The following is a 14,592-nucleotide window of genomic DNA, read 5'->3' as shown; positions in this document are numbered from 1 at the left end:
GAGTTTAAACATAACACAAATAAAATATAATGTATTATTTAATGGAAACCAATAACTATGAATAATATATAACGTTCAACTAAAGTTTAAACACAACAAATACAAATTAAATCGAGTAATATAGTAAAAAAAATAAAATCATCTACTGTAAAATCCAATTCAACCTTTCAATACTTCATTAACTTTCATTTGGCTGATATGAAATCAAGTCCATTATAATAATCCAATTAGATAAGGCATTGTCAACATAAATAGAATTTTATAAGATATACATATATATATATATGTATATATAGGTTCGGTTCTTGAGTTGATTCTTACCAAATCAACCAAAACTTATTGGGTTGATGATTTGAAAATCTATAATCGAACCAATGTACTCAAAGCCAAACTAACCCAGTCCAAAGAGGTTGGATTGGTTAAGTTCTTTGGTTTATTGGGTATTTTATGCATCCTTAGTTAAAGATGTGTGCAGCGCGATTTGAGAATAAAATATAACAAAATCATGGATAGCAGATTGAAAATTTTATTATTCGTAATTAAACTGTTGTTTGGACAGTTTTAACTTGTTAGTTGATTGAAGAGTAATTTTAACTATTATCAAACATCTATATAATATAATACTAATTTGCATAATATTTTTCATATATATAAACTAACTGATTTTACATAATACTTTTCATATATATAAACACTAATTTATAACAAATTTCACATATTAGATATCTCGCACACTTATTTTTCTTTTGATATTTCATTGGAGGTAATATTGGAGGTAAAAGAAATATATGTATTAACTATGGTGGGGTGGGGTGGTCTTGAAAGGAAATTACAAATTTAAAACTATGGATCAAATCAACCCGTGGTGTAAGACCTCTGTTCTGTATTATGTTAATTGGTCCTTAAAGTGAGTATGAATATGTGTTTAATATTATTTGGTGTGCTTTTATGTGAAAACATGTGGTTTTGAATTTCTATCTGTTCACCATAGAAATATCTATTTGATTATCTGTTTTGGAAATTAAATTGAAGGCCTTATCGGTCACAGAACCCGAAATTGACTACGATATTGTGATTAGCGTAATTTTTAGAACCTACGATGAAGTTTAATTGAAAAATTGATTCGGACCAGATCAAGTCGATTAAATTGGTGAATTAATGCCTTATTATTTGTTATTATTAAATTGATGCTAGTGGGAATTTATGTAAAGAGTCACTATGCACTTAATTGAGGGACTTGGACTCAAAATCAGATTTTGTGCCTTGAGAGAAAGAAGATAGGGTCAGTTAGAGAGAGAGAGAGAGTATAGGAGATTGAAGATTTGATCTTGAAGGCTTGGAAATTTGAAGCCTAGCTCAAGAATTAACCATAAATCGGAAAGATTGAGCTTCTAGGTAAGTGATTGATTATGAATTCATGAGTTTAAACTTGTGATTTTGTGAATTAAAGATTAATTTGTGATCAAGAACAAGAGTTGTGCTCTAATTGATGAATTTGAAGTTGAAATGCACATGCATGTATAGGATCACCATGATTTTGCATAATCAAGCATGTATTAAGTTGAATATGGAAATATGAGTGTTAAATCGTACATGCAAACATGTTTTTGTTGAGTTTCATGAGAATGAACACCATTTGCATCATCTAAGTTGAGAATAAGAGTGATACATCACATGCATGTACAAATTATAAGAGCCTTGATTGCATGAATTTGCATGTTGGGAATGAGTTTGGTGTCAATTGGGACATGCATGTGTTTGATTTATGAAATTGAGCTCCATATTGATGTAAATGGGTGTTTGTATCATGATAGCATAAATATATTTGAAGTTGGAACCATAATATGCAAGAAATGTGGTTGAAATGTCAAAATTGAACTCAAGAAACCATTATGGAAAACTCAGAATTTATGATGTCCGCTCGAGCGGGGGAATCGACGCTCGAGAGGGGAATTCATGCTCCCAGTATTTTTTTTTTGCAGGCATGGGTCCGCTCGAGCGGGGAAGTTCACGCTCAAACTGGGAGCTATGTAGACAGACCTTCCGCTCGAGTGCCTGAGTTCACGCTCGAGCGTGAATTTGTTGCAACCAGTACTTTTGCAGACCTCTTGGGTCCGCTCGAGCGGGGACCCTGTTTTTTGAAATTTTGAAAATGCATTCTGTGTTCCGTTTTTCGTTTTCTCTCACTTGTAAGCACTCTTAGGCATACATTGAGCATTGTAATTGAGTTAAAGAGATAAGAATGAAGCCTAAAGAGGAATATGTGAATTAAAGAACGGATTGAATCATTTGTGACCCATATGTGTTATGTGATGTGTAGGGTCAAGCTCCAGGACAAATCCACAAGCCGATCACTGTGAGTAATATCTGAAATATGTTATTGTCCAATTACTTACTTCTACGTAAGTTTTGTAAAGTTCATTAATGTTGAATGGTGGACAAAGTTTGAAATGAAAGTCTGAAAGGCTTAAATGCCAGTTTGATATGAAAGTTTGAAAGGCCTAAAAGGCCAGTTTGACATGCATGAATGGGCCAAAGGCCAGTTTGACATCAATGAATGGGCCAAAGGCCAGTTTGATATGAATGAATGGGCCAGAGGCCAGTTTGACATGCATGAATAGACCAAAGGCCAATTTGACATCAATGAATGGGTCAGAGGCCAGTTTGATATGAATGAATAGGACAGAGGCCAGTTTGATATGAATGAATGGGCCAGAGACCAGTTTGACAAATGGAAGATAAATGGGCCAAAGGCCAGTATGATTGGAACCACAGTCACTTGACTTAAATTACGTATATATATATGTTAAATAGAAATATGATTTGGGCCCAAGGCCGTTTGAAGCATGTTGTTTTACGTACCGTTTGTATAACTCCTTTAACTGATATTATTCACTGGGCTATCGCTCACGCTCATTCATGTGTTTGTAGGTAAGCCAAGAGAAGTCCAAACCCAGCCCTAGTAAGGTATGTGAGGAGCAACAAAGATTTTGAAGAGTCAGCCCTTACGTCTCACGCACGAGACTCGTCTTTGCCTTTTGTCATTTTTGTTTTATGTTGTCATGATGGCGAAGTCTTTGAACATGTCTGTATACAATTTTCATGGGTTGACTTAGTTTTGGATGATCCTGTCTGTACAGAGCTTTTTGGTACGGTACTTCTGTTGTGAGTTATTAATGTACATATGTATGTATTTGTTATGATGTGCCATGTAAGCACAGCTCTATGGACAAAGTCTTAAATTGCTTCCGTTTGGCCCCCGTTAACTCTGTTAAAAATACGTTTGGTTTGGTTTGAGGTCGTAGGTAATCTCATGATTACTGGCCGGTTATGTCCTTAACCCACGGGGGCGGGTTCGGGTCGTGATACGTGGTTAGCAGGTAAATTAGATGATTTGAGTGGATTAGACAGTATTTTACTCAAACATATCCTTAGTTAGAGGAGTTCAAAGAAAGATAAATGAATGGAGAAATTCTATTTCCACACGCCTAGTTACCTCAGTGCACACACTTAATGAAATATTATTTTAATGACAATCATACTCTAAACTAAAATGACCATAATGGACATCCACCAACACCTATAATATTATATGAAAATATTCTCTATACATATCTTTTAAAAACAAAAAAAAATCTCAATGTACATCTTTTGAGTAAAAAAAAAAAAAACTAAATCCTAGTTTCTCCATTAATTGTCACTTTACTTGCTACACACTCTATACTCATTTATTGTTTGCAAAACAATACTCTCATATTGCTTTACTTTCTAGGTTTTGTACTCCATTATTTATCTTGTTTTTTCATTAGTTCCACAATGATTGAGACTGAATTGTGCAACAATAAGGGCGATAATTAGGATCTCTTAACCCTACTTGCCTGTCAAATTATATATTTTATGCATATTTAATGCCAATCAGGTTGGACACAGTGGAAGTATAAAATGAGAAAAAATGCAGAAATTTGAGAGAAAAATGCTCCCTGCACTTGCGAAGGACCATTCTCACACGTGCAGTCCATTCATCGTAGCCAAACAGAGCCTAAGAAAATCGCACGTGCAGAGGCCCATTTCCGCATGTGCGGTGGAATTTCCCACACGTGCAGCCATACCTCAAGAAACGAGCCTAATGTTTTGAACCTGTTTGAAAAGGTTAGAGATAAAAAAAAGACACAAAAAAAAAAAGGTTGGATTAGGGTTCTGATAATTTTCAAAAGGAGAGAGAGGCTAGGGTTTGGAAGAAAAGGAACTTGAAGTTTGAAGAATGTCTCCCATGGTGGCTTCTTCTTCCTCTACCTCTTCTCACTCCTCCATGGGTGGCTATGCTACTATTTCTAAGGTTTTGATGAAACCCTAATCATGTAAAGAGATTTTTCTTAGGCTTTGATTGTGAAACTATTAGTTTTTTTGGCTTTCGAAGGTTAATTATGTAATTTTTAAGCATGCCAGCAAGGATCAATAAGTCCTTATAGAATTTTAATTGCCAACCAATTATCAGACGATTGTGTTGAAGTTCTTTCTGCCTCAATGAAGAGGACTTTTACCGGTGGCTTGCTTAGGAGAAACTTATAACTAATAACAATTACAAAAATAGTTCAGAAACTGAATTTCATTGAGTAAATAAGAATTTACAATGAGCTTACAATGACCCAGCTCCGAAGAGGTTCATAGCAACAAACTACTTAAAACTACTCGTAAGAAATAAAGTACAGTACAAGAATTGAAGAGTTGGAAATGTACAAAAACATAGAAATGTAAAAACTGGAAAGAAAAATATGAAGTAAATAACTGGTTTCTAGATCTAAGTCTGGTCCTTCTTCTGTTGGCCTTTTCTTCTATTTATACTTTCTGATGGTAACTGTCGAAGTGGACTTATAACCGTCAAAATGCCCTTCCACGATCACTGATCATGGCCTCTCACAATTAGCTTCCACTACGCCATGCTTGCAGTTAGGCTTCCCTCTTAAATTTGAATTTGAATTTGAACTGTGAGTAACCGTTGGGCCACAGTATCTTGTGCCTCCTAACTGCTCCAATGCTATGCAAATCCATTGTTACCAATATGAACTGCCACGTGTCTATCGTTGATTGGGGATTTGCATTAACTCCCCAAACTACCCTTTACAAGCCACGTGTTAAGCTGCGATTGGCTTATACAAAATATATAGCTAACATTACCCCCCGCACTAATATAACCAATACTTGGTGATATTAGTGGATCAGTGTACTTTGCCCACATACTTGGACGTGCATGGACTTTGTTTATCTTGGAAGTGTAACTGCCTTCGAGTAATAAAGCACTGAACTTCTTTAAATTCTCCATTGCACTTGAACTTTTCCTCCACCATCTGTGTATACGAAGGGATTGATACATCTCCAATAGCCAATCAAGCCTTCTCTTACATTGATCGAGCATACGATGAGGTTTTGGACAATGATGACCGCCCTCGAAAGAATTTTCATGCATTTATTGGCCACAATTATCCGCCTCTATTTATACAAGTTATGGAAGCTTTTGCGAAATACGAACCTCTGGACCAAAAATTTACCAAAATGGATTTTAGAAGCTCTTCCTCTTCCTTTGCTCCGAAACTTTCTGCATGGGACGAAGCTATCTCATCTTCTTCTAGAAACACTGGCTGGGATGCTTGGTCAACACCGGCTCAACCGCAAATAAGGGAGCGGATTCATTACAGATTTTTCGAATTCGATGATCCTCTTTTAGTTCCTCATTGTTCTCGCAACTCAATGGTATACCCTTACATGCCCTTCGATCGTCTTTGTTTCTTAGAGGACAATCTACTTTTAGCATGGTATACCTCCTCTCTGCCAACAAGGATAGTGTAAAAGACTCCTAACCCAATTGAAGCATTGGGATTCAGTTCCTCATTTTTGGCTAAGAAGGCAAAATTTTGCTCTTCTGACTGTGTAGAGTGCGTGAATGACCCCCAATTTCCTCCTTCTTTTGAGATGGACCCCTCTACACCTTCTCTCCCTCAGAAACCTAACTGGATGGAGAAATTGAAACTCACTCTCTTTGAAGGTCAGCATTTTTCTTCTTACGAACCTCCAGTTCCTTCGACTGCATTCCAACAATATAAACCTCAGCTTCTACTTGCTACCTTCTCTCGTCTACCTTTCAAAGTACTTGGAGATGATGTTCCCCACAAAAACTTTTTGTGGGCTTGTGACATTGTGTCTCGAGGTCATGCTCTTAACCCCACAACCCAAATAGAACTACATACCTTTTTGGACCAACTCCCTCTCCTACTCAACTGGCATAAAAACCCCTTGGCTACTAGTGATTCATTGGATGAGATTGTTGCCATTCGAACTCATACTCAGTACGAAGCAGAGAACCTTCTCGAAGAATATGATGCCTTCAAAAACAAGGACTCAGCATACTGGGATGATATGGATATGGATGAGGTGGGCAAAGTTTGAAGGAAACTGAGTTTGAAGTGAAGGCTGAGTAGCTTTTCTGCCAACTAAGAGCCCATCAGTTGCAGCAACCCAGCCTAGATAGAACTGAAGACAAGATAAAGAAAGAGCACAAGTTCATAGAACATTGCTGGGCTAAATTCAATGAACTTGTTACTTTTTCTATTCCTTACTATTATGAAATTGAATTTGTAGCCAAAAAGGCCCTCCCAATGTAAATGTTTTATCAGTGAAATTGGGTATTCATATTCCAATTATAAGGTTAATATGACCTTACTCCTTACTTTGTTCACATAATCTGTGTAAATAACAGTTTCGAATTAACCAATTTTGCTTCGAAGCCTGTTTAAGTGTTTTCGAAACATGGAGTTTCTTCTGCAAAATGACAATATTTGTCTTCAAAGGGATTTGTTTAGAAAGTTCAAGAAAGTACTTTCATATATAGGTAAATCCTCTAGTCTTTGAAATTTCCACAATGCTTGACCAAGTACTGGCTTCATAGTGCTTATTTATTTTGAAATCCAAAAGATCAGGCGAGAACCATATTCTAATCTCAGAATACTACAAAGACTCTTTCGAAGGAAATTCCCTTTTATGGAAAGCCTAAGAGAATACCCTCAAAACCTTCGAAGTAAACCCACCCCAGCTATACTTGAGTTTAAGGTATAAAATTAGCTTCGAAACCAAGTATCTACTTTCAAAGCCCAGTTAAGTATTTGAAAAACTAGCTTTGAAGCCAACTATATGTTCTTGAAGCCAAGCTGAGTATTTGAAATGTGTTTCTCTCCTTTATAAGATATCCACATACTGTAGCTCTCTTTCAAGTGTTTTCAGGAGTTTAAAATAAAAGCCTTAATCATACATGGGTAAAAACTTGGGTCTATCTGACTCGTTATGTTAAATGGGTAATTTTGGACAGAAAGTTTTAAAAACCCTATCTTCTCATGCTTTTACCTATTCACTTGTCCAAAATTCCCCTTTCACTCATATTGCTCCCAACTTTTGCTTCCTACTTCTCATACTCACTTTTTACCCCCTCTTCCCAACCTCTCACTAAATGGCTTCTTCTTCCTTGAAAGTACCAATTATGGAGCGTATGAGCCCGTCTGTGGGCTTGAGGAAGTGTCTAAATGAAGAGATAGACAAATACAAAGCTGGTGAACCAAGCACCATCGATGGGCGCATCTTCGTCCCTCATCACCATGCTTAAGGAGAGTACATCCTTGGACCTATCTTTAGAGAAGTTCATGCTCCACTTTCTGTTCTATACCCTCATTTAGAGGATCACTGCCTTCTTTACTAGGGGGGCCTTGATTAGGGGAGCAGGAGGATGAACTAACCTCATCGCTGCTGGCCCACATTGCGATCAGAATTGGAGAAATGGTATGACTGAGTTGTTCCTACCAGAACATGGGACCTTCAAGAACTCTTTCTTCTTGACGCCATTCGTCTATCTAGGTTTTCTATTCCTAAAGATTATTTTCTAATACCTACTGCACTTTGCTTTTGGAATCCAGCCTTTAATTTTTTCCAATTTCGTTGTGCCATGATGGCCCCCATTGTCCTTGACATGTGTCATCTTTTGGCGTTATCTAACATTGGTACCCCATTCGGTCCAGACTACCCTGACCTTAAGGTCCCCTTCTCTATTCCTCCTTTAAACTCTTCCTTTAGTGATTTTGTAAGTTCTAAGAACAAGAAGAAAGGTCCTGTGACCGATCGAGAGTTCTTCTCTTTTCTTCTATATTGGTTTTGCGAATTTCTTTTCTGTACCTCTTCTCAGAGGATTATGCCTGAATTTACCCCTTTTACCAAGGCTCTTGCTTTGAAGAAAAAGATAGCCTTGGCTCTTTATGTTTTGGGCCATGTTTATAGAGTTTGTTCCCAATTTTGTGAGAGGCCCATGGATGTTAACCAATGAGGCTCATTCAGGGTACTCAAACTTTAGTTTTTTGTATATTTCACAGATTTACACTCAAAGTGTTTGAAATTCTTGGTGTAAGACCCTATCACTTATGGAGTGAATTATGCTAGAATTTCTCTCTATTCTTCTAGTTTTGCATTCTACTTTGTTTTTTCTATCAACTCCCAGTTTCCCCTCTTTCCACCTTCACACAAAGATATTTGCTCTTCCATCTTGACTCTAATGGAGCTCTTTGTTGGCACCTTGAATCCTCGAGCTTACAAATGTATATTTGAGGCTTATTGCCCTTCCTAATATGCCAGGCAATTTGGGCTTACTCAGAGTATTCTTGTCTCTCTCTGCAGCCTCTCTAATTTAAATCTTGCAACTAAAGAGCTGAAAGTGCCCAAAACAAAGTTGGATGAAGCCATCTCCAAGCTGCTACAAGACTTGGATGAATTTGAATTTTGCCCCTTCATCCCACAAGGCACTACACTGAAGAGATATCAAAATTGGTGGACAACCAACATGGAGGTGCACTTGGCCATCTCCCCCAAGAATCTGTTAAAAGGGCTAGATGTGCCCTTTCAAGTCAAGCCCAAGAAGACTGGAATCACCTTCACTTCCTGCAATGTTCCTGTTACCTCATTTCCTGCTCTTGCTACCTCATCTCCTTCTCCTAGAATCACCAGGGCTACCTCGAAGAAAGGTGCAAACTTTGTCTCCTTTTACCCATTTCCTTTTATGATTCCTTGTTTATTTACTTATAGCCTCAATATTTGGTACAGGAGCTTCACAGAAGGACTCCCCTCAGAGGACTCAAGCCTTGAACATCCTCAAGGGTAGGCCGCAACAAAAGAAAAAGAAGCTCATACTATAACCTAACCCTGTGGAGACAATACTTGAGGAGGAAGAAAAAGAAGAAGCTCCACTGACGAGGAAAAATGAGACATTCTCCCCTAGTGAGCTTGTCATGGACCCCACTCATGAGGCATCTGTTAGAGCAGTGGAGAAGGAACAGACCAAAGAAATTATTGTATTTCAGAGGTCTGAAAGAAGGAGGCAGCAACAAATATTAAGGGGAGGAGCCGCTGCTGCTGATGCACTACAAAAGGAGACTGTTAAGAAGAGTAAAATTGTTGGGCATTATGCCCTTCGCAGCTTTCCAAACATTGCCATTACAACAATTGAAGTGGGTAATTTCCTTTAGTCCTTTTTTTGCCAATCCTTTCCTAGGACTTAGCATAAATTTAACATTTTCTCTTTGTTTTCTAAAATACAACAACAGTCATTTCAGTTCCTCCTCTTTCAAAACTGCCTTCTTCTTCCTTGTCTGGGGAGGAGGGGCCCTTCTTGACCTCCTCAGAACTAAAGACAACTTTAAAAGGAAAAAGGGAAGGTTGACCTTGGAGTGCCAATGAGTGTAGAACCCCTCCAGCTAATACTTCCACTTCTTGGCTCTACACTCCCTATGCCTTTTTCATTTTTTCCCTTAAGGCCAAGTATTTTATCCTCCCTCTCTTCTAGCCTTTTCAATACCTTAAACCCGCCCCTGATCTCAATTGCCTTACCTCTACAAACTTCTCCAAGAGTCCTAGCTACCCCACTAGCACCGAAGAGAACCCCAATTGTCACTTCTTCTTCAGTGGCAACTAGTACTTCCAAAGATGACACTGGCAGCTCACCAATTTCCTCCCTAGCATCCAACTCCAGTCCCTCTTATAGCGACCTAGATTTTTACCCCGACTTTCGTTGTGTTCCAGACTCGGATTCTGTGATTGTATACTGTTGGCTATGTCTTGTTTCTTTCCTTTAACTGTTTGTATTTGAGTTTTGGATTATGTTGGGCGTGTTTGGAACAGGTTGGTTCTTAGTTGGTCTAGAATGTTGTAGCCCAGATTTTGGCTTCTTCGCTCAAGCGAGGCTTCTTGCGCTCGAGCGAGGCTTCTTGCACTCGAGTGAGCCTTGTCTAATCTACTTCTTCGCTCGAGCGAGCCTGGTGAAATTGTTTCTTCACTCAAATGAGACTTCTTGCGCTCGACCGTGCGTCTGCGTTAGTGACAGACTTGAAGCTTTGCATTCTACGCTCGAGCGACACTTCTTGCGCTCGAGCGAGGCGACTTGTTGTGTCTAGTCACTCAAGCGAAAACTCCTTCGCTCGAGTGAGCCTGGTGTATATCAGTTTCCAGCAGTGCCGTTTTGCTTCATTTTTTTATCTCCTTTTAACTAAAAAACCCTAAATCTGCAGCTTCTCTCTCTAGAAGCCACCATCTCTCTTTGATTTCTCCAAATCCATTAGGATTTTGGCCTAAGTTCTTCACCAAAGTTGGTTATCTTCTCTGAAGGTTTCGTTGTGTGCGGTAGAGATCGAGTTTCGACACTGTAAATTTTGGGGTTTCATCTCAATCTTTCTTCAAAACTTGAGGTAGGGATTTTCTTTGAGTTATATATATGTTTTTGCAAGATCTAGATGATTTTCGAAATCATCCTTTGATTAGTTTTGAAAATTAATTGTTGATTCAAGAAAAATAGTGATTTTGAAAGTAAGTTTACTATTTGATCCTTTGAGATAGAAATTGGGGGTTTTGAACTATGTTGATTAAAGAAATATGTTTTTGGTGAGATTTCTTCAGATGTTTTGGAGATGAATTGTCTTGGTAAGAAAACCTAAAAAGTAGGAGTTTTAAAAAGATGTTGAGAAATCATGGATGATGCTGTTATATTTATTTTGTATGTCAAAATAAATTGATGTTGAAAATTTTCTTATTTATATTTACATAAATGATGTTTTCATGGAATATGAGAAATTGTTGAGATGGCTTGAAATGTGGGAGTTATACTATCCCTTGGATGAATTGAAATAAATGTACTTATTCATCTTGTGAAATTGTATTGAGAGGAGAAATGGAGGTTTTGATCACAATGGAAACATTGTGTGGAAGAATTGAAAATGGATAAAATGTTGCATTGCATTAATTGATACATTGGCATATAAATTCATTGATAATGAAGAGCTTTGAAATTTGGTTCAAAAACTTTGCATTGAGTAAAGAATGTTGAGAAATAAGTTTTCATGAAATGGTTTTAGGGTAAATACGATGGTAAGTCTTGAAAGGTGGTGTAGATTATAGGTGTCGAGCCTTCCAATTAAAACTGGTAAAAATGACAGATTGGAGGTGTCAAGCCTTCCGGTTAATACTGATAAAAATGACAAATTGATAGTACTTGTATAGTCTACTTGCAGACACTAACCTAGGGATTACCAGAGTTGTATTTACCGCCCCTCGAATAAAATTTGATAAATGTTGAGCAGTTGAAATTGCATGACATCATCAAGCACGTTGGTTTTCAAAAGATGAATGTGTGTTTTACTTTTAAAAAGGCATGGTATGACATAAGCATTCCATCTCACGAGACTTGTATAAAATGTATATACTTTGTTAAGAATTTCCTACTGGGCTTTATGCTCACCCTACTGGATTCTTGTGCAGGAAAAGATGTGGTGATTCCGCCTAACTAAAGGCATGGAAGTGTGTGCAGAGAGCATAATGTGCTCATTTGCTGTGACTCTGATTGTAAGCCAAGGGCTTTGTATGTGTGGGTTTGAACAACCGTTTTGTGTAACCAGGCTCAAGCCTTGGAAACTTATAAACCCTTGGGGGTATTTGTTATTTAATTAATTGTTGTTGGACCAATTGTATTATCGCATGAGGACTATTTACATCATGTAATGCATGTATGAGGATTTATTATCAGTTTTACTTTAAAGGGCTATGACTGCTGTATTACCATTTGGGCATGGAAATTGGGGCGTTACACCTCTTCTCTTGACTTACTAGTAGCCCGGGCCATAGATATTGCTGGGGAAACCTTCACTCACTCTCCTATTCCCATGCTTCCATTTCTTACTTCAACTAGTGATTCCTATGTACTGCCAATGTCAGAGGAAGAGATGGACATTTTCGAAGTCCAGTTAGCTAGCTTATTTGATATATCTTCCCCAGCTCGAGCAGCAAACAATGAAACTGAGCCATTGATCCTTACTGACTCTCTTTTGAAGATCATTGAAAGCTCTTCCACTACTAAAGAAACTTTTTTGCCTTGGGTAGACTTAAGCACCTGCTTGGACTTGCTGAAATCATTCTCGAGGATTCCATTAGAAGCCTACAAAAGCCTATTATCAAAAATAGTTTCCTCCAATGCTGCAAAGTCTTGGAGCAATCCAACATGGCCTTCTCAAGCCACCTATCCCAAGCAGCAACCATCATTGATTTTTACATCAATATTTGCCATATGACCAAGGTTGCAGAAAAGAAGTTGTTGAAGGATAAAGAGTTTGTCTCCCAAATACATGCTTAAGTGTTTGACTTGAAAAGACAACACTCATATGCCTCTCAGCTTCAAATTTAACTCTTGCAGAGGAAAGCACAACTGGAAAAGGAGCTAACAGCAATCAACCTAGCCTTGGATCAAAATGCTGAAAAATTGCAAACTACCAATCAAGGGCTAGCTGACAGGAGGCAAGAGATGGCTACAGTCATACAGTTGTTCCCATCCCTTAGGAGTAGAGAGTCAATTGTAAAGGAACAACTGAGAAGTGTACTGATTTTTGGGCCAATTTATGACTTCATATACTTAAATCTTTATGAAATGAAAGTCCTTATCATTTTATATTTTTCTTATCTAATTGTTCAATGCCTCTTTATTACGCCTTCTTAGCATTTTTTACACTCCTTATGTTTCCCACACAGTTAGATAATAAGGCTTCAAATACCTGCCATTGATTTTCTTGGGATGTACATAGCCATTTAGACTTCTCAGATGGCAGGCTCCCCCAGGCAGGATTCTATGAATTTGGAATGGTCCCTCCTAATTAGGTGACCATTTGCCAAACTTATGGCTCTTAATTCCTATTGGCAGAATTGTCTTCCATACCAAATCACCCTCATCAAAGCTAATGTGTTTGACTTTCTTATTATAGCTTTTGGCTGCCTTTTTCTTTTAGAAAAAGATATTATTTAATGCCAAAATTCTAGCTTCATCCACATTTTCTACCCTAAGAACATGCTTTGATGATATTGCTCAGTAGTTAACTAATCTTAGTATTTTACCCTTAAGGATTTGATATTAATTTCCATAGGAAATACTGTATCATGTCTATATACTAAGGCATAAGAAGTGATTCCTGTACTTGACCTTGGGGAAGTCCTATAGGCCCATAACACATCTAACAACAAGTTATGCCAATTTCTAGGATTGTCTTCCATAACTCTTTGTATTCCTTTTTTCAAGGATTTGTTAGATGATTCAGCTTGACCATTTGCTTGTGCATAATAAGGGGTAGAATTAATAACACTAATTTCAAATTCTGCTAGGAAAGATCTTGCCACCTTTCCATCAAACACAGTCTCATTATCCACAGTTATGGTCTATGGGATGCCAAACCTACGGATTAATTCTTTGATAAACCCAATAACTTTCGTCTGATCCATAGCCTTATAAGGCTTAGCTTCGACCTATTTAGTGAAGTAATCTGTGGCCACTAGAATGAAACAATGTTGCCTCGAAGAGGATGGATATATTTTTCCTATCATATCCATTGTCCAACCTCTAAATGACCAAGGCTTCACAACTGCATGCAAATCAGTTATTGGCACATGTCTTATCATGCCATGCTTCTAGTATGACTGACATCCATTTGCATATTCTATACAACCTTTAAGGATAGTTGGCCAATAATAGGAATGCCTTCGAAGCAACCATCTCATCTTCACACCAAGTTGATGGGCACCACAAATGCCTTTATACACCTCAGTCATGGCAGTCGATGCCTATTTTGGTCCTAGACATTTTAATAGCAACCCATCTGCTCCCCTTTTGTAAAGAGCATTCCCATACACTATGAATTGCATTAATTGCAATTTAAGCTTCTACTGGCCTTTGAAGAAGGACCAGTTAAATACTAGATGATTGAATGTCTCCAATCATGTTCTTCCAAATTAGTCTGGTTAACTTCTACCATGATACCCCTTTTAGCTAAAGGTGGTATTAGCTTTTGATAAGTTACCTAGCTTATGTCTATTTGAGTGTCATCCCTTCTTCTGAAATTCGAAGCCCTCTGAGCTATATCATTGGCTTTGTGATTCATAAAGCTTGGGATATAAGTCACATTTGTTATTTGGAACTGAGAAAGCAAATGTAATGTAACAATATAATATGGTAACTGTAGACGCGCCCAAACGTCTCGGGAG

The sequence above is a fragment of the Camellia sinensis genome, chromosome 12 (genome assembly GCF_055761805.1).
Source record: "Camellia sinensis isolate YWXY chromosome 12, ASM5576180v1, whole genome shotgun sequence".
In the NCBI taxonomy this organism is placed as follows: Eukaryota; Viridiplantae; Streptophyta; class Magnoliopsida; order Ericales; family Theaceae; genus Camellia; species Camellia sinensis.
The sequence above is the reverse complement of the archived record's forward strand: the minus strand, read 5'-3'. Positions refer to the sequence as shown.